The 20724-nt window shown below is 38.9% G+C and overlaps 1 long non-coding RNA gene across 1 annotated transcript; it reads left to right on the top strand.

Annotated features, from left to right (window-relative positions):
* The first annotated feature begins 1313 nt into the window (after positions 1-1313).
* Positions 1314-8543, top strand: LOC137479797 (uncharacterized). The gene is made up of 4 exons (XR_011002537.1): positions 1314-1405; positions 4176-4310; positions 7493-7651; positions 8495-8543. It is a non-coding gene; the product is annotated as an uncharacterized lncRNA (long non-coding RNA).
* The last annotated feature ends 12181 nt before the right edge of the window (positions 8544-20724 follow it).

Raw genomic sequence — 20724 nt, 5'->3', positions numbered from 1 at the left:
GAATAACCTGCAGATTGAACAATAGTTCAAGTTTTTCAAAATGGATTTAAAGCACGTGGTGCTGAGGAAAGTATGACTATATTGTAGGACAAAGTGGTGCTTCTACCCATTGCATAAGTTATCATAGTAATATAGTACCAATAATATACTATTTCTTCCTCCTTTTAATTTTCAGAATACTTTAGACTGTGGAAGAAAATTACTAAACTGCTGCTTGTACTCTGCATGTGTTCCAGAGGGGTTGATTTGACAGTTTTTACCACCAAGGAAAAGGTCCTATGGGACTATGCTGCCACCCATGTGTGTCATAATACAGTTATCAAGGGTTATTAGAAATGCCTTATCCCAAATTAAGGTGCAAATGAGACCATATGCCAGTGATAATAGTATGGGTTTTATTTGATAGTAAATATGAGACAGAGAGAAAAAGAGAGAGAGAGAGAGAAAGAAATAAAGAAATAGGAAATAGATGGTGGGGACAGAAAGAATAACAGGGACAAAATAAGGAAAGTATCTCCCCTCCGTGGATTCCAATGATGCTCCCTTGATCCTCTCCAGCTGCTCTTCTTGGTGGTGAAAGTCCTCCAGAGAAGCATAGAATCTTATGGGTTAATATATGCTTAGGCCAAGTAGGAAAACCCAAGCACCTCCCTGCCGCCTTGGATTGCGGGGGGGAGGGTAGTTTGCCATTATCCCTTGCAACAGACTCTGGGTTTGTTGTGTCGTGTGCAGTCCTGTGGTGCAAGGCTTCAGGAATGACTCTGGGGAGTGCTTTGGGAAGTCTTGGATGGATTATGACACCCCCTTAGCTGCCTCTCACGTGGATGCCCCATGGATGTGGCCTGTGGGGTTGAGGGTTTCACAGCTGGGCCGGTTTGTATAAGGGAGGATGAGTTTTCTGCCTCTGATCAGAGGCTGCACCCAAAACCTCCCCCTCCAACCCCTGCCTTCTTTTGGGGGCAGTAAACCTGGCTTCTGTGGGCGGTGGTCTCGCCCACCCCAAACTCAGCCAGGGAAGAATCTCTGCTGTGTTTGGCTTTCTTGTGGATGCATTCCTCTCATTCAGCCTTGTTTACTTCTACTTAGACCTGAGGTGGTTAAACAACGGGTTTGCTCTTTATCTTATCTAAGCAGCTTAACTTGCAGTCCAAAGTTCTTCAGGGAGGCTTCTGTGGTTGTATCTTCTTTATACAGTTTTTCCAATAATGAGCTAAACTTCATAACAGTATTTAAGGCATGAACCATTTCAGTCCCTGACAATGTGTAAGGCTGCAGGGTATGCTCTGCTCTTATGCCAGCATGGGCCAGCAGCTGTGAGCACATGTGTGGGACTGGATCACAAATGCTGTTCTCTGGCGCTCAGTATTAGGAATATTCCTGTTTAATATCTCTATCAATGACCTGGGTGAGGGGATCAAGGCAGATCAGTGAGTTTTCAGATTACATCAAGCTGGATGGGAGTGTTGATCTGCACAGGAAGGTTCTGCAGAGGGATCTGGAAAGGCTGGATCAACTGGGTTGAGGCCAGTTGTGTGATGTGAAGTGCCAGGTCTATGAGGTGAAGTTCCGGGTCCTGCTCTTGGGTCACAGCAACCCCCATGCAGCACTACAGCATAGTGGGGGGCAGAATAGCTGTAAAGCAGCTGAGCAGAAAAGGAGCTGGGAGTGCTCGCTGACAGCAGCTGAACATGAGTCAGTGTGTGCCCAGGTGGCAAAGAAGGCCACTAGCATCCTGGCTTGAGTCAGAAACAGTGTGGCCAGCTATTGGAGTCCAGGACATCCCTCTGGCTGCCCTGGCTGTCTCGAGACCCTGGCAAGGGTCTTGGAGACCCTGGCATGAAGTCAAAAACATCTGTGGCTTCGATTTTAGCCTGTGGAAAACTGCCAATTTTGTATGATGAATTACAAGTCACAAGGGTTTTAGTAGTGTGTTATTTGAACTAACACAGGGTAGAAAAATAGAATTTTGGGATTTTTAGAATAAGGGGTTCAGGGGACAAGATGGAGGGATTTGGGCGTGTCCTGACCTCCTTCTTTTTCTTCTTGTCTTCCATGTCTTGCTGTGATGGTGACACTTTTCTATTGCTTTAAGGTAGGGACACACTGTCCAACATAAATTTTAGATATTGGTAATAAATTGTAAACATAGTATACGTAACTTTTGATAAAAAAGGTAAACACTGCCTGACGGGGGGCGGGGGGGGCGGGCAGAATGCCATGGCTGCTTTGTTGAGAGGATCTCGGCAGGTCAGAGAAAGAATGTAGAGATAAGAAGAAATAAACAACCTTGAAAAAACAATTGGATGCATTCCAGACCTCTTCATTGGCGGCTCGGGCTGGGAGAAAATGAACTTTTACAATCTTGGGGTCATCAAGACATTACAGAGACACAGACCCCGAGAGCCAGCAGGATCAGGGCAGGGATTGTCCCCCCCATACATGGTACTGGTGAGGCTGCCTCTCGAATCCTCTGTCCAGTTCTGAGCCCTTAATACAAGAAAGACACTGAGGTTCTGGAATGTGTCCAGAGAAGGGCACTGTAGCTGGGAAAGGGTTTGGAGCACAAGTCTGATAAGAAGAGGCTGAAGGAGCTGGGGTTGCTTAGCCTGGAGAAAAGGAAGTGACCTTATTGCTGTCTACAACTCCCAAAAAGGCCATTGCAGCCAGATGGGGCTTGGTCTCACCTCCCAAGTAAGAAGTATTAGGACCAGAGGAAGTGGTCTCAAGTTGCACCAGGGGATGATTAGTTTGGATATTAGGAAAAATTTCTTCACCAAGAGATTTGTCAGAAATTACAGCAGGCTGCCTGTGCTAGTGCTTGGGTCAGCATAGATGTGGCACTTTAGGATGTTTGGTGGTTTTGTGGTGGATTTGGGAGTGCTGAGTTAATAGATTGACTCAATGACCTTAAAAATCTAACTCAACCTGAGATTCTCTGATTCATTTCTATGATCCTATGAGTTCCAAAAGCAGGTATACTTTTAGCGGTTGAGCTTTATAGTTTTGTGATAATAGTCCACTAATTTTTTGGGTTTTGTTTTTTTTTTTTCTTCAGCAGCTGGATTTGTGATCACCTGGTGCACATCTGTAAGTTTTGTATTCCTGTACAGAATGTGAGGAAGTTTACAGATTGTTGTTGGCATTCTCTTTTAATAGTAAGTAAATGAGTCTCTTAGGAAAGATGGCAGTATGTGGCCACAGCTAGATGCTCAGAATCTTAGTTATGTGTAAGTGTACGACTGTGACAGAAATTTGTAGGCCTGTTTATAGAGAACTAAATTCTCATCCAAATATTTATGATCTCTTGGGTCTGTTAATGCAGAGTTTGAAATAATGTCTGTAAAACATCTCAGCTCCTGCATGGATGTGTTTAAAAGTGTTCAGTGATAAAGACTTCTATATAGTTTATAGAGGACAGTTTGAGTGTCAATAAAGTTTTTATTCATTTGCATTTATAAGCATTAGATTAGACTACATAATTTCTTTTATAAAGCTTGTAAAGCCTTTAGACTTAGAGAAGCCTTTGGTCTCATTAAGATGGTATGATGAGATGAAGGTGACAGGATGCAGCAGGAGCAGCAGGATTGTCTGAATACCTGAGGGGTGTGCAGTGACAGGCAAAGGGGCATAAGGGATGAAATGATGTCTGGGCCAAAGCTCTGTCTTAAACCTAATAGCAGATCTCTGACAGAAGAAGATCGCTCAGGGAAGAATGTGAAGGCAGGACAGGCAGAGATAAATCCTTCTCCTAATAAATATATCTGACTTCTGCCAACCTCTGTCTTTGGAAATGTATACATGTATACTTTGTCTGTATATGAGCATATGGGTGCAGTCAATGGTATTTTAGAGAAACAAGCAAAACTCAATTTCACATTCTAGTTTGCACTCAGATAGCGAAACTGTGTCAAGGGACTAAAAGCATAATAACCAAAGTGCTTGGGATGCAGACCATCCCACTTCCGAAATTGCTGTTCTAGGGGTTCTGAGTGCACTTCAGTGGAGATTTTCTCTGTATGGCTGCAGCTGTGCATCGTCCCTGTTATATTGGCTGAGAAAAGGCTACTGTGTATGTCTTGAATATATTAATTCAAAATGCAAATAAGACAGGTCATTGATTTGAAATTTTGCATATGAAAAAATCTATGGAAGAAAATCACTTTTATCTTTCTCAGCAGGTTGAAGGAGGTGATTCTGCTCTTCTACTGCAGTCTGGTGAGACCCCACCTGGAATTCTGCATCCAGGTCAGGGCCCTCAGCACAAAAAAGACATGGACATGTTCAAGTGGGTCCAGAGAAGGGCCATGAAGGTGATTAGAGAACTAGAACAACTCTCTTTGAAGATAGGCTGAGATTTGGGATTCTTCACTCTGGAAAAGTGAAGGTTTCAGAGAAACTTCTTTGCAGTCTCCCAGTACCTTAATGAGGCTTATTAAAAGGAGTACCTTGTCCTAGTACTTTTTATAGGAGGAAATAACAACAGAACATGAGGCAATGATTTTAACTTGAAAGAATATAAGTCTAGATTAGATATTAGGAAGAAATTCTTTACTGTGAGGGTGGTGAGGCACTGGAATAGGTTGTCCAGACAGGTTGTGTCTGCCCCATCCCTGGAAATATTCAAGGCCAGGTTGGATGGAGCCTTCGGCAGTCTGATTTAGTGAGTGGCATCCCTGCCATTGGAAGGAAAGTTGGATCTAAAGGATTTTTAAGGTCTCTTCCAACCCATAAGATTCCATGATTCTCTGGTGAATTTTGCATATTTCTGATGTAGAATGGGAGACACTGTTTAAGCTTTTTCTAGATATGCTGCTGTATGGTTTCATTTTGCCCTTAGTTTCCAGGAAGAAACACTAAATGCAAATCATTTTTCTTTATTTGCAATAGGTCAAACTAATTTAGCTAAAGTTCACACCTATCTGCATAGAAGATTATTGTAAACACAATAAAATTCAAAGGTCATTTCTGTGACTGAAAGAGGATCAGAGGTGCTTTCTGTGCTATTTTAATCCACTTCAGAACATTGTAATGAGTTTAGTAAAGGGTGAAAGTCCAAGACTTTCCCTTGTCATTGTCCTTTATATAACTCCATTAACTATTCACTGGTCTGGCATTATAACATGTTCAATGGTGAATGAAGGAGAATCTGTCAAGGGGAACTTAGTTAGAGTATAACAGCTCCTGATGTATGCTGATTTTGTTGATATGTTTCATCAGTTGAACAGTAGCAGCTTAGAAAGCAGAAGTCAATCTCACTCTGGTAATGAAGTCTTAATACTTATAGCCCATTACAAAGGTGAATGCTGATCTTCAGAATCAGGTTGCAAAAGCACTGTGCTTTACATAGTTTCCAAAATAATCCTGAATAACAGACCCGTATTTTTGCTCTTAATCTGTTTCCTGGTGCTTAAGCAGGAACATGTTTTACTTGTTTCTGCAATATGCTGATATTGCTAAATTTTCCTTTTACCTAAAAATCAGAGTATTTGCTGTGGAACTGGGTCCCTTTGGAGCAATGTAAGTAGAGACTATTAGGACATGATAGTGCTCTTGGGCTTAAGATATGAACACATTTGTGAATTGTGAATACATTTATTTAACTACCTACAGGTAATCCTCTCCTCAGATAACTGTTTTTAGTACAGATGGTCAGAAAAGCCCATCCGAGATTCACTGTTCAATAGTTTGAAAATAATAGAAATGAAGACAACTTGTTGATGTAATGTAAAATGCAAATTATTTATCCTCTCCTGAACAAATCAGTTGCTCTCTATTATTGAAAATGGTGTTTAACTCTAGTTTTTATGAAGAGAGAAGACTTATAGAGAAATACTTGGGTTCATTGTTTTTCCTTTTATTCAGCTTTTAGTTTGATACAATGACCTCAGGTTTTGACTTAATTGTGGTGATGTGTGCAAAGCTGCTGAGCTCTGATAGATTATAAGAACCATGGAATCACAGAATCATGGGCTATTTTGTTTAAGAGAATGGCTATATTTGCACTAATTTTCAGACCTTCAATATTCTACTCAAAAAAAAAGTTTGTATAATTTTACAAAAGGTTTGATTGTGCTACAGATACTGTATAGAATAATAGAATCAGAGAATATCTTGGGATGAAAGGGACTTTAAAGATCATCTAGTTCCAAACCCCCCTGCAATGGGCAGAAATGGTTTCCACTAGACCAGATTTCTTAGAGCTCCGTCCAACCTGGCCTTCAACACTTCCAGGGTTTGGGCATTCACAACTTCTCTGGGCATCCTGTTCCAGTGCTTCACAGCCCTTATAGTAAAGAATTTGTTTCTAATATCTAATTTAAACCTACTTAGTTTCTGTTTGAAGCCATAGCCTGTTGTCCTGTCACTACATGCCCTTATAAAAAGTCCCTCTCCATCCTTCCTGTAAGTATCCTTCAGCTACTGGAAGGGCACAATTAGATTACCCCAAAGTCTACTCTTTTCTAAACTGGACAAACTCAGTTTACTTTGCCATTCCTCATAGGAGAAATGATTTATCCCTCTGATCAGCTGGGGGCCCTCCTCTTGTCTTGCTTCAACAGGTTGATATCTTTCTTGTGTTTGGGATGCCAGAGCTGGATGCACTACCCAAAATACCATTTTCTCTTTTCAAAGTCAGCATAGTCATAGCTATCGACTTATAAGGCCAAGGCACCCTCCTAGACCCATTGCACCTGTTACCCCTCGCAAAGCATCCCAAACCCCAATCAACAAACCCAAACACCCAATCTAACAATAATAAGAATCTAAACTCTCAAACCCTGTCTGGAGTTCAATGAGAACCATCCTTTCATTAGAGCCTTGAAACTTCCAAGTTCATCTAACTTTCTCCTGAAAGACTTTAACTGTGCAGTCATATGCAGATTAATAAGGAAATTTCAGTCCTGATACAGAAAGATTGTTACAGCATGTGATTCTTCCAACTAATAAAATGCCAGTCTGAAATTACCCAGTTGAACTGACTAACTCTATTCCAAAGAGGCTAACAGTGTTTCCATGGAAAAACACAGCTCCATCAATAAGGTTTCCAAGTTTTATGGTACACCCCAAAAGGGAATTCAGTCCCGAGCGGATGAGGCAATTAATCTCTGTTTCCATCTCTTCACTTGGAGACTTCTGACTGCAGTGAACAAAGCCCTTTAAAAGCAATAAGAAAGGGTTGCTCCCTGACTGCTCCTACAGAAATTTATAGGATATTTTTCTCACAAAGACATTTCCCAGTGGAATGTCTCTTTTCACTGGTGGACTTTGGAAATTGCATGAACCACAAAGCAAGCACCTACATATGTGAACCAAGTATGTCAGTATTCTATAAGAATGGGATGTGAGATGCTACATTATATTTGGATTATTAGAAAAGCCATATCCTGAAAACATTTAATGAGTATGCTAGTAAATGTGACAGCTCAACAACAGCAGTATTTGATTTCACATTAATTTATCGCTTGTGGAGAACAGATATATTGTTTTTCAGACACATCTGTATTCCTCAAAGAAAATCAATTCAAGTTGAAAGAAAGTTGAATGCCAGGAAGAAGATCATTAGATGTGATAAATGCATCTGTGAATGATCTGAGTGTGCTTGCCGAAAGAGAAGAATTTCAGGAGACTGAAAAAAGGGAAAAGTTTTCAGGTCTGAAAAGTTTCTTGTTTGCAATATTAATGCCAACTGACATGTCTCAGAGCTTTCTCTGGAAAAACTGGAAATTATTTCCTCTGATGCTATATGCCTGTCTCTTGGCTAATAAAATGGGCAAATGGATTCTGGTGTGATTAAAAGTAAATGCTTACTTTAATTAACATTAGCTTTGCAGGACAAAATCCTATGTAGTGTAGGTAGTATAGTAAAAAAGGACAACCCCGACTCAGGGAAGAAATGATGATGTCTGGCTCCAGATCAGAAGGCTGAAGGATCTGCTTTATTAAAACTACACTATATTACATTAATATACTATTTAAAGAGAGACTATCCTATTCTACATACATACTTCTTATTTACCTATCAACAACTATCAACTAACTCAACTCGTGACTTCTCTGCTGAGAGTCCCAGACACAGCTGGATCCAATTGGTCATTGAACCCCAAAAAACCTTCACCAGAATCCAATCAAGCAATCACTTCAGGTAAACAATCTCCATACCAAATTCCACATGGAGAAAACAAAGGAGCAAAGATAAAGATTGTTTTCTCTTCTTCTCTCTGTGCTTCTCCTGAGTGACAGAATTATGTCTCTCTGTCCAGAAAATGTGAATGTCACATAGGTAGATCAAATTTTATTGGAGTAGTTTGCATGTAGAATGTATTTGTCCTGTAGCTCTGTTTAAATCAGCAGATTAAAGTTTCTTTTGAGCATTAAAAGAAGAAGTCATGATACTCAGTATATTACATTTATTTTTGTTTTCTCCCCTGATGGGCATGAGCTCCAGATTTGTGGAGCCTGAGTTATCGTAGGACTCTTCTGCACTGTATTTCAGTGTGCTGGGAGAGAATCCATTATGCATGTTATCCAGATCGTAGTTGGGTGGAGGTGGAGGTGGAGAAGAGCAATGCTCTCAGTTAATGGGTAGTGTCTCCTCTCCCGTCAATCCAATTTAACTAATCTGAGTTACACCAGTGATACCAAATGCAAAAATAAATAAATGGAATTACTTTAACTGATGTTCAAAATGCAAAAGTTGAATTGATTTGCAGTCTTTTCACTTACAGCTTCTGAAAAACTTCAAAATTTTAGTAGTATTCAGTAATCTGTATTATTTTAAAGTTCTCTGGGTCTCTTGTTGTTTATGTTCTTATCTTGTTGTCTTTTAACCTAAGAAACATACAAAACCATCATATCTTTTAATTATCATTTTGAGGATAGACTGGTAAGTGACGTGTTTTAGTCAATTTATCTGAGTGGTTGATGCATATCTGTAAAATTTGCTGCAATTAAACATAGGAGTCTAGTTAACAAACTAATTGTAAGGGATTTAATAAGGAAAACTGTATATTTTGTGGTTATGCAATTTAAGTTAGGTTGGAGAATGAATAGGATTTTCTTTTTCTTTTGAAAGTACATCCTGAAAGCCTTATGGCTATTAGAAAATGATTGATAGAGGAATTATAGAAACTGAAAGACTGAATACAAATATTTTTAGTTGCAGTACTCAGTCTATATTATGGCTTTTTGAAATGATCCTACAAGCAACTGGGGCTCATAATTATCTATTGCTTCTAATGTAGGTACATGGCTGGTGCCTTTGAAGAATTCAGGTTCACCTCCTCCAAATGTGTCAGACATGGATATAACTTGCATGCATGTATGAGCATTGTACAGTATGAGCTGCTCTCATCTGTAAAAAAAAAAGACCCTCGTTGATTGCAAAGTAACAGTCTGTTCTGACAGTCACAGCTTTCTACAACTTGTGTAGCAGAGATTTTTCCAGCTTAATCACTTCACAATTACTTTATTGCCTGTTTTTAGCCTCAGTCAAACAGCTAGAAAAAACTGAAGCTTGGGAGGAATCCTATATTGTATAGTGTTCTTGGTAAGTACAATGAAGACATTTTCCAAGGGGTTTTTAACTGTTTCTAAATTATAGCAATCTAAAATGGTCTTCTGTGTAATGAGTTTTTACAGGAAGTCTCTCCTGGAAACTTCATATACTACTAATGTCAGAAATCTGAATGTATATTCATGATTATTCAATTACTCTTCTTTGAATTGAAATAACATTAGTAACTGTATTTTTGTCAAAAACCTGCCCAAGTACAAAATGTTTTTTGCAATTCCTCCAAAAAAAAAAAAAAAAAACACCAAAAATCAAACAAAACACCCAACCACTTAAAAAAAATCCATAAAATATTAAAAAAAGTCCTGACCTCCCTAAAAAACCAAGTAGTTAAGATGACTCAACTACCTTTATAATTTTTTTAAACATATTATTATTGAAAATGGAGGTAATTTTTTTGATTCAATTATTACTCAAGTTACAATTTTCTTTCCTTCTGATATGATTATTGTTTTCAGTTCAATATTATTCTCTGTATTTAAGACCATTAACTCATTAAAACAAACACTTCTAAAACTGCATTACTAGCAAAGAGTAAATGCCAGATAATTTTAAATCTGTAACATCCTCGTGGAAAATGATTTCCTATACGTTTAGATCATAGCTTATGAAGGAAGGTCTTCTGAGTCGACTTACACCCCCTTTGAAGAACAGAGGTGAAGTGAATACCTTGAGCCCTACAGGGGACCTAGTAGATGCCAAAGGTTTCCTCTCTGTCTCAGCAAAATCTCACCAAAAATTCCACACAGCTCCTATCATTACAGCTGGCTGTGCATCAGAACCCAGTTATTATTCCAAACAAAGCCTGGCAATTCTAATGTGGGTGATTATTGCTATTTTTTTAAATCAGATGTAGAGGTATACAGGAACATCATACCCGAGACTGAGTTTCACAGTGCACGCCAGACTGTATGTCATGTGTGTGAGAAATCATCCAGTCTGCACACATTGTATTTATAGATAGGCACAGGAAATCTGGGAAATTTTGTTCCCAAATGAATTGGTTTGGATTGGCTTGTATTCAAAATTATCAACCTTCCTGTTTGAAATAATAGTAAATTTCTGAAATATATAGCAGACATCTGAATATATAGGAACGGCCATTAAAGGAATTCAAGATAGAAAATAGCCTTCAAATGTTAGGAATTACTGCCAGCTTTGCTGAATAGTTTCCTTCACACTTAAAATGGGTGCATGTAGGGACACAGTTTGTGGTAACTGGGAGTGGGGCTGTGGCCGAGCCTCATCCCCAGTGGGCTACAGCTGTGCAGGACGGGTGACCAGCATTGAAGGTGGTGAGACATGGAGTGCCAGGTGTGCTGACAAATCACCAAAGGGTGCAGAGGGCACACAGGTGTAAGGCATGTAAGATGAAGGGTATAAAAGGTCGGGCTAAAGAATGCAAAGGATGAGTGCTTGAAGCCTTCTGAAGTGATGTGGTGTTAATTTGTGTGGGTTGAGGCTTTCTGAAGTTGTATGCTGATGCTCTGTGCATCATTGCCGGAAGAAGGCCATGTGGTAGGGCCCACCACGTGGTGTCTGCCATCTTGTGTCTCAGGGGAAATTTCTTCTGAGGTACTAAAACTAACAATGGACTTTTGGGATGGGGCTGTGCAACGCGAAGAAGTGGGGGGACAGGAAAGGTCCTGAGCAGTCTGGCCAGGACTACTCAGGCGGGGGTCTTGGGGATTCTGTGGGGAACCAGGGGGACAAAGGCACTCCTGCAGCTTTTGCTGGGCTGTTCCCTTTAGAATTCACGGTTTGGGCCAGATGGGGAGGTAAAAGGGTTAGGATGGGGAGAACTAGGGTCAAGTTTGCTCCTGTGTGGCTGTTCCTGCATTTCAGAAGAGGTTCTGAAAGTATTTTTAATTTTCATGGCTAGGAAAGCGAACCTAGAAAGGGAGGAATCCCCTAGCCGCAACAGCTCACTATGCACTAGATTCCAAAACTCCAACTTATGAATTTGGTTGGCCGAAACATCAGAAAAATGCAGGAACAACCACTGAACAAACTTTTTAACTTCAGTTTTTTAAGCTGAATCCCATTCCTAAAAAGAACACCCACAACTTGGTAATAGACTCCCTTATGCGAAACAGAAAGCCGAGCACCCATTGTGGCTGATGTTAAATCTGTTTCTTAAAAACACGCTACTCAGGGAAAGAACAAAAGGAAAAGAGAAACTCCTGCTACTGGCCGCCTGCTAAAAGGTGCTGTGCAGCAAAATACCAGCTACTGTAGTAGCGAAAATCCTCCAGAGAGGGAAAAGGTTCACTCTCTTCCCAGAAACAGGCAGGGAAAGAGTGTACCAGAGAAAAGCAGGCCAAGAAATCTCCCCACTACACAGGGAGGGAGAAAAGATACTCACCGCTCTGAGGCTGGCAGCAGGAAAGGAAAAATCCTGAGTAGTATCCTTCTTGTGGAACTGACCACGTGGTGCCCCCGTGGCTACCAGTTCCTTCCCTAGGAGTGTTACCCACCAAAAAGTGGTTTGCTATTCCTGGGGTAGTTTGCCGGCCATGATACGGAGTCCAAACACCACTGCAGAATAAATCCAACAGGACGTCCTGCCATCTTCTTCGTGGGGTCTGGCGATGTTCTCAGCCCCCACATGGGCGCCAAACCTGACTCTGTGCTGTCTCTGAAGCCCCCTGGCTTCGCCTGCCCGGTAGAGGCATGGTCAGCAGTGGGGACACTCCCCTGTGTCTTGTGGCAGATTCGGGGAGCGGCTAAGACAGAGCGCTTCGCTGTCTGCCTTGTATGGAGGAGAGGTGACGTCCGAAAAGGTAATGAGGGAGTTGACTCAAGGCCGGGGAAAAAGTCTCAGGTTTATTGTAAGCTCCGAGGAGCTCTGAGTTCCATGTCCCTGCAGCCAAAAGTGAGTCACATGGCTTTCGTAATCACCTTAAGTAACGGGGTGGAGACAAGGGGGAAGGACGCTCACCGCCCAATGGGGGAGTTTGGGGGAGTGGAAGGCAGGAGGACAGACAGAAACACAAACCAATGGGGGAAGGTTAAGGGAAGGACCCGTGGCCTTATTCCACTCACTCGTTGCCCAAGATGGAAAAATTTGGGAGGGTGGGATTAGGAGCTGTGTGATGGACAGGGCAACAGGGAGGGGTGGGAGAGCTCCGGGTGGAACCATTGGGGGAAAATGGGGGGTGAAGGGGCAAACCATTACAGAACTGTTAAAAAGATATAAAAACACAATACAACATATCATGGCTGCCTCAACTGTGACATGTGCATTGCAATAGGGTATTCTCATTCTGCACAATATTGCTCTCATAATGCTTCCTGTCTAGAGTTGGAATATTTCATGGAAGAGAAGTCCATGGTTGTCTCCTTATGTAGGCAACTTGCAGAAGGAATTGAGTACAAGGGATTTGTCTAACAGTTATGGAATGCAATGGGTGCTCACACTGAGGAGCAGATTATTCAGTTTTTAATCCTGCAAGGCATGCAGTCTAGAAATTATGATTAATGCAGAGAATGAATCTTGGATCTTGGGTCCCATCCCATAACTGTTTTGAGAGACTAAATAACATATGCAGTCTTGAGACTGACTCATTTTAAATGGGAATTAGCATTGCTTTCATCAAAAAGCAAGTTAAGAATAATTTATTTAACATAAAAAGGGTTGTACAGGTTGTAAAGTTACAAAAAAATCTTTCAGTCAATGAAAGCAGAAAGGAAGAAATACCTACTTTTCAAGAAGGGTTATCACAAGTATATAATTACCTGGTGCTGGAAGCTGAAATGTGGCTTTTTGGTGAAATAGTGCAGATCTTACATTGGGCTGGGAACATTGTTTTGAGTCTTTTGATGCACTTTCTAAGCTATTATATGTACATTTTGGACTTTTTATTTCTATTTTTTTTTATGCTTCTCCTAAAACAATGGGCAATTTGGAAGACTAATTATTTTGGTGTGTTGGCAAGGAGGGTAGAAGTAATTGATGTAACAGTAGGGTTTTTTTCCAGTTTGCACATTTTATACATATGTTAACTAAGAGAGCAATATTTAGCAAAGATGGGAGCAGTTTGTTCCAGGAAGCACAAAATGAGATATGTTCACATGTGGACACTGCTTCTGCACAGCAGAGGTGGCTGGTGCTCAGCATGGGTGGGCAGCGCATCCGAAAGTGCTGGGATTGCCTGTTCCTGCACGGGCAGTGTAGCTCATCTGCAACACATCAAATCTGCTACAGAATCAGCCTGGCATGTGTCATGGTTCCTAGTGAGATATGCAGCCAATGAAAAGGATGTGCTGCACCTGAAAACACTGGTAATCAATGTCTTCAGACTTGACAGTGTAGACAAAGCTTGCAAATGAAAGAAAACTCCTGGGGAAAGCCTTGATATGCAGGAGCTACTTTTGGAATAATCCTATAGCAAGTGGGATGTGCCCCAACAGAGTAACTATGTGAGAGAAAGCAATTAAAACTGGAACTAATCAAATATAATGCCAGTTGGTCCAACAAGTAATAATTTGATATTTACAATCTGTTCTGGTGTTGTAAAACTCACTGGGGGGCTGATAGAGAGTGCATGATATTTTCCCTGGCAGAGTTCAAGTAAAATGATGGTACTGATTTTAATTTGTAGGGCTGAGCCTGCTTTCCTGGGAGTATTGACCCTCTGCTATTGTCTTCTCTTCCATGCTTTAACTTTGCAATGTATATAGTGAAGCACGACAGAGAGTAATTTGCTCCCTTTCAGCTTTTTCCTTGGTGGCAAGACCACTGTCATCTGTCAGTTCAGTGGAGAGAAGATGATGAAATTTAAATAGACAGTTTAAAATTGACAATTTTATTTGCATCTGTCTTCCATTGTGTTTTTCAAGCAGATATGGCTCTTAACCTGGACAAAGGCAGAATAAAATATATTTATCAAAATGTGTTTTACATATGATTCTTAGTCTGATGCTGATTTAATAGAGCACCCTCACTAATTTTGTATAAGCTGATATTGTCATTACTGCTGCCCTTTAGAGGGATAGCCAATAGTAGCAACTGATTATAAACTTTTTTTTTCAGTATAAATAACAATATATTGAAACAGCTAATCTAGTAAATTTATTTGTAAAGTTAGGTTTGAAAGTTCATCTCACATGCAAACCTTAAGATGCAAATCTTAAATAACCTCTCGCTTTCTAAATGTTAATAACTTCTATATTACTGATTTTGAGATAAACCAATTTCTTCACTATTTAAAAAGAAAAATGTTGGTCATTAAGATCTGTTGTAGGTTGTTGATCAATTTTCTTCCTCTGGGATAATCATTTTAATAGACCTACTTGTAGAACATAATTTTGAAAAGAGAGGAGTTCATTGTGAATAACTGCATTACTTATTTCTCGCTGTGGCTGTAATTAAGTTGAGTTTGCTTGTTTTTCTAGTGCCTTTTTGGAGAATAGGTTACATCCAAAATTTCTTTCTCCCTAAAGTTCAACCTCATGTTACATTTTCAAAATGTCTAAGTGGTTGTCAGGCATGACTGACCAGAACAGAGTTCAAAGTGGATCTTCCTTTTTTAAATAAAAAAGGGAAAATTAACATGGGACAGAAAAGGTCTGCCTGTTAATTTTATTTTTCAGCAGATTGTTTCCTTAATATCTACTGTTTGCAGTTCAGACTTCAGGTATCCCTGACCTAGTTGCTAGAAATGATACTGAATTTATAGCTTAAATAGTTTGTGCAAAGAAAGCTAATTTAGTGTGAGACTACTTTGAGAAATCTTTGAAAGACTTATGGAAATTTCTACTCAAACTGTCTTATCTGTGGCTTTATGAATTAAAACTGAAGTTAAAAAAAATAATCCCCAAAATAAAAGTGAAATGCTGAGTGTGCATATGATCTATTAGTGCAGTGAAGGGAAGCAGAGGTAAAAAAATCTTCCAGCCATGATGTATGAAGCAAGAAGTGAATGGCTGAAAAGGAAAAGTAACTTGTAGGGATGTACTTAATAAATATTTCACAGAGTAAGTGATATATGAAAAGACAGATGCAAGGCCATTCATCATTCATTTGCACAGACACATGCTACCCGTAGTCTAGATATTTTTTCTGATTTTAATAATTCCTTCTGCTGGGAAAAAAATCTGTCTGAAACAGTAGACAAAGTGAAGTCAAGTTAATTTTAGCCATGAGCAGAGATGCTTTATGCCACTCTGCCCCGTGCACTAAGAAGCTGTGTGTGGTGTCATCTGTCAGTAACGAAGAAAGCATTTGGTTGGTGATGATTTGTGCTCAATACAAATTAACTGGGACTTCCACTTGAAATATCTAGTGGAGAACTTGAGAACCAGTGATGAATTTTTTTTTTTTTTTTTTTTTTTTAGGAAAGTGGGTAATTGAAGTACTATGCTAAAACCCACATAAGCCACTGCTTGGGAAGACTGTTGTATCTTCCAGCGTCTACTTCCAATGCCTAGTTTTCCTGGTGATTTTCACTGGAGAAATAATTAAAAATAGATTAATTTTATTGCATTCATTTTAACAATTTGGTTGTTCTGTGCTAAACACAAGGGAGATGGTCACATTTTTTCATTATAAATTATTAAAAATAGGGTTTTGAATGAAGAAATACTGCTTTATCCTGAACATGAAAACTAAACAGCATATGTCTTAAGCTGATATCTATTTTCATGTTGTAGAGACATGAATGAACAGATTTTTAGTATTTTTTTTATATAATCTGTTTTAAAACTTAGTATATCACTAAATTTGTGATATGATGTTATAGATGTTGGCATATATTATAGAGACATATATATATATATTATAGTTTTATATATACTATATAAATAGGATACAACCCGTGACCCTGTTCTCCAGAGTCTAGACACGGGTGCATCTGATTGGCCATCAGGCCCAAACAATCCACCGTGATCCAGCCAAGTGATCACTCTAGGTAAACAATTCTCCAAACACATTCCACAAGAGAAAAACAAGGAGCAGAAATAGAAATTATTTTCTCTTTCATTTCTCTCTGTATACCTTTATTAAAAATCCTGAGAGAGAGAAATGTGCTTGCTACAATTCGGAGTAATGGTATAGTTTTCATGCAGTATTTCTCAAAAAACAGCATGAGGTTACTAAAACTGGATGTACAATATGATAAGGAGAGTCAATTGCATTATTTTGGTTAATTAATTTTTTTTTTTTAATAAAAGCATCTGGTGCCTGAAGGTCAACAGTTTAATGGGCAGAAAAGATGTATGACTTTTGAATCATGTATTGGAAACATTGACATCAGAAATATCCTGAAGAGAAACACACTCATGAATGTAACCTTGAACACAGGGCTAGTTTTATGAATTCTTGTGCCATTTCTGTAATTACCTATGCATTTTTTTTCTAAATTGGGCATGTTTAGATCAGTCATATGTGGCAGGGATATATTTCTTATTGTGTATTACTTCCCAAGTAAGGTGAGAGAGTCCTTTCTATGCTTGGCTGAAAACTCAAACCCGTGACTTCTAGTATTGCTTTCATGATACTACAACTTTAAATTTGGCCTTCTGATGTTCTGTGAGTGGCATTTGTTTTGAAATACTAGTAATAAATTATGCTTTAAAATTGGCTTAGAGGTGCACCTTTTGCCGCCTCTTTGTTCTGCTGTTAAGCGTGAAATTAAAAAAAAAATCTCATTGATCTGTTCCATCTGTTCTGCTACCTTAAAGCAAGTAGAAGGTTCTAGGAGAACCCCAAGCCTTAAGTCAGTACCTTGTGTAGCTTTTAGTATTTTTTCATCAGGCAAGAAGTAAAAAAAGTTCCTGTTCTCCCACCAAACATTTTCATCCTTTTTTCAATCCTCTTTCTTACCTCTTGCTTGTTTTCCTTTCTTGGTATAGCAACTGCCATGGCTTTGTCCTTCACCAATTACAGGAAGGACACCTTTCCATATGTCAACAAAGATAAAGACCTACTGCTGGCAAATTTTACTGCAAGTAACCCTGAATGCTGAGGTGCTAATTATAGCCTTCAGAGGAAGCAATAAGGATGTTAAATCAATTGCAAAATGTGTGTACAAGAACATTAATTGTAGTAATTCAAAGTTATTCTGATAAAATTTATGTGAAGCTCAGTTGGAAATTGTTCCAGTTGTGATGAATCACAAGGGGAGAGGGAAGGTGGTTAGGTTTGCTAGAAAATAGGTCAAAGCCTTCTCCCTGAAATTTCTATATGATAGGTATATTTCCAGGTGCCTAATCTCTTTTGCCTTCTCAAATACCAATGTGACTCTTAATTGCTGTACATCTTTGTGAATTCAACTGGGTTATGTTATGAGTACTTCTGGTTTTTTCCAAGTGTTTCTCCATCACAGTCTTTTCCAAACACAATTGGCAAGCCAGAAATTTTTTCAGTGTTGAAATCTTTATTGTAAACTTCCCTTTTATAGAGGTATCCATGATAAATAAACTTTGACTCATCCTGTTTTATAAACTTTTGGATTATGTGGTTGGAATCTCTTTATACAATAAAAATGTTCAGTGCTATTATTTGCTCTGGTCAATTATATGAAATCATCAATTTATTTTTCTACTTGCTGTTTATACTGGTGATAGGGAAGCAAAAAGTAAAACAATGTGTTTAAATCCAAGTCAGGGTGACTCAAAGGGGGAGCCTGCAAAGTCACATTGATGTTGCAAAGTACTGTACACTCAGCCTTATGGATTGCGGGGGGCAATGCCGGAAGACCTCACATCAGTCTTCAGGAACAAACAGAGCTGATGTTTTTAAATAGTTAAGTGTCTTCCCATTATTATTTATTTTGTTGGAACAACAGTTTTTGGCCAGACATAGAGGATTAAATGCAGGGTGTCCTGCTGCTGTAGGAGGAGAAAGTACCTGTAGGTCACAACTGCTTGACCAAAGAAGAGTGTTTGAAAAACATTTGATTGAGGATTGATCACCTCTCTGAGCTCTTGTCCTGATGAATAGCAGGGATACTCAAACATTTGCAGGAGAAGAAAGCAGAGAGGTTAAAGGTGAAACTCTGGATCTGGAAGTTTTGTATTTATTTCTTCTCTGTGAAATAACTCTGGCATGACTGTAAAGTGCTCACTCACTGTCTGTGCCGTGTGTCCTGGAATAAAGAGAAAACAGTAATAGTTTTTTAAAGGGTTTATACAAAACTAAATTTGCAGCTGGTTGACTCTAACACCACGATAACAAGAAGCTCAGTGCAAGAACAGCAAATCCTGATGGTACCATGTGCAGAAAGGAGGAGAAATTAAACTATTCCAACTGTAATAATATATATGCAGTAATATCCCGGCTTAGAATTGTGCCTTGAGCTTCACATTTGCAAAGCTGTCTCTGTTTATAATACTTGTTTTTGTGGACCTGAGTATGTTGCTGCTGCTTTAATTGTATAATATAATTTGAAAATGCTAATGTATTTGAACAATTGTCTTTCCTTCCTTCCTTGGTGTAATTGCAAGAATATTGAGAGATTATTCCTTTAAGATGATCCACTAAGCATTAGCTTAGTGTTTTTGTTATTCAGGAAATAGTCTTTTGTTTTAAAAATATCTTAAGACTTTCAAAATACATGTTTAAGGGTGTGTTAACTTACTTGGAACAATTTTTCTGTTAGAAGTTATCAGAATATCAGATATAGTAGAAGAAGGAGTTATCAGATATAAAGATATCACCTGATATCCATGCTTCTGCTACCTGGAGTATGTCTTCAGCAACAAACTAAGAGCTTTATTTTACAGTTTATTTTACAGACTCTAGCCTGCAGTAATCTAATACCATTTACAATTTGTTTCTCTCCCCTTGCACCACCCTGTGCTCATTTTTTCAATGAATCTCTGTAGTCTTCATTTATACCATCTGATTCCCCAATTATCTTCCATGTTCTATATTTCCTTGCTACAGTATTGTCAGCTCCTTTCCTGTTAGCTACTGAATCTGCAAGAGGCAGTAGGTGCTGAGGCTTTTCAAAGCAATAGAGCTGCTGTCTTCAACAGAAAGGATAGTTAGAGAGAATCACATCATTGTTTTTCGTAAATGTGGAAACCTTAGACTTTAATTTCCAATCTTTCAAACTTGGTGGAAATTGCTAGGTTTTAACAAAGGGGCTGACAATTCTGGTGTGTAAGTATCACTTTCAGAGTCAAGCTAACAATATTTGAAGTATTTACTGTCAATAATGAAATGTTTAGGTGATTATTATCTACCAGGAAATTTTTATTTGAGATAATAAAAACAGTACTATTAAAATGCTGATAGAGTGGTTGGAGGGCTTTTTGGTTGGTTGGTTTGTTTTGGTTTTTGTTATTGTTTTGGTTTTTTTTTTGTTTGCTTGCTAATTTGGTGGATATGGGTTTTTGGTTGGTTGGTTTGGTTTAGTTTTTTGTAGCCAGATAGTATGAATTTATGACAGATGAAGTATGGGAGGGAAATGTAAGCTGGTAGTAAACAAATGAGTTTGGATTGTCATGTACCTTAGGAGTGTGCTTTCTTGACCTTGAACACTGTCTCCCTGAAAAATCTGGTAATTTTACTGTCAGCTGAAGATAGGAAAAGTCCCACAAATGGTCAAATCCATTTTGTAGTTGAAATTTATATTCAAAATATTTGAAATCTGTTCTACTATATGAGGTTATAGAGTACATACATTATAAGAATGCCATAGATAGGAAAAGATATGTATCTATCATCTTATGCAGGTAAGAGCAGATTCTAGAAAGTTCCAAGTGAAACGTTCATTTGCAATCGGATAGGGTTGCTACCCATAAAGCTCAGTAGGAGCATAGAAAGATATGGACTGGAAGGCAATTCTGGAATTGCTTTAGTACAAATTGCCTGTTCAGAGCAGGGCCTGCTCCAGAGTTAAATCCCACTTGAAGGTACTTCTTTGCCAGTAATTGTGAGGAGGTGGCAACTGTCCTCCTTTGACAGGAAATCCAGTGGAAGGAATACAGAAGGTGAAATTGAAGAGTTTCCTTGTCTCATTCCTTCTGAACAAAATTGAGTAACTGAGAAGGGACCTATTTTCAGTTGAATAGGCCATATTTGTTTAATAATTTGAGCACATTTTGAGATCTGACATATACCTACAGAGAAATTGTTCAATAGCAGCTTTTTTGTTGTTGTTGTTGTTGTTGTTTTGTTTTTTTTTTTTTTACCTCCAAGCCAG

Source organism: Anomalospiza imberbis, chromosome 1 (genome assembly GCF_031753505.1).
Source record: "Anomalospiza imberbis isolate Cuckoo-Finch-1a 21T00152 chromosome 1, ASM3175350v1, whole genome shotgun sequence".
NCBI lineage: Eukaryota > Metazoa > Chordata > Aves > Passeriformes > Viduidae > Anomalospiza > Anomalospiza imberbis.
Note: the sequence above shows the minus strand (reverse complement) of the source record. Positions and strands in the feature narration are given on the sequence as shown.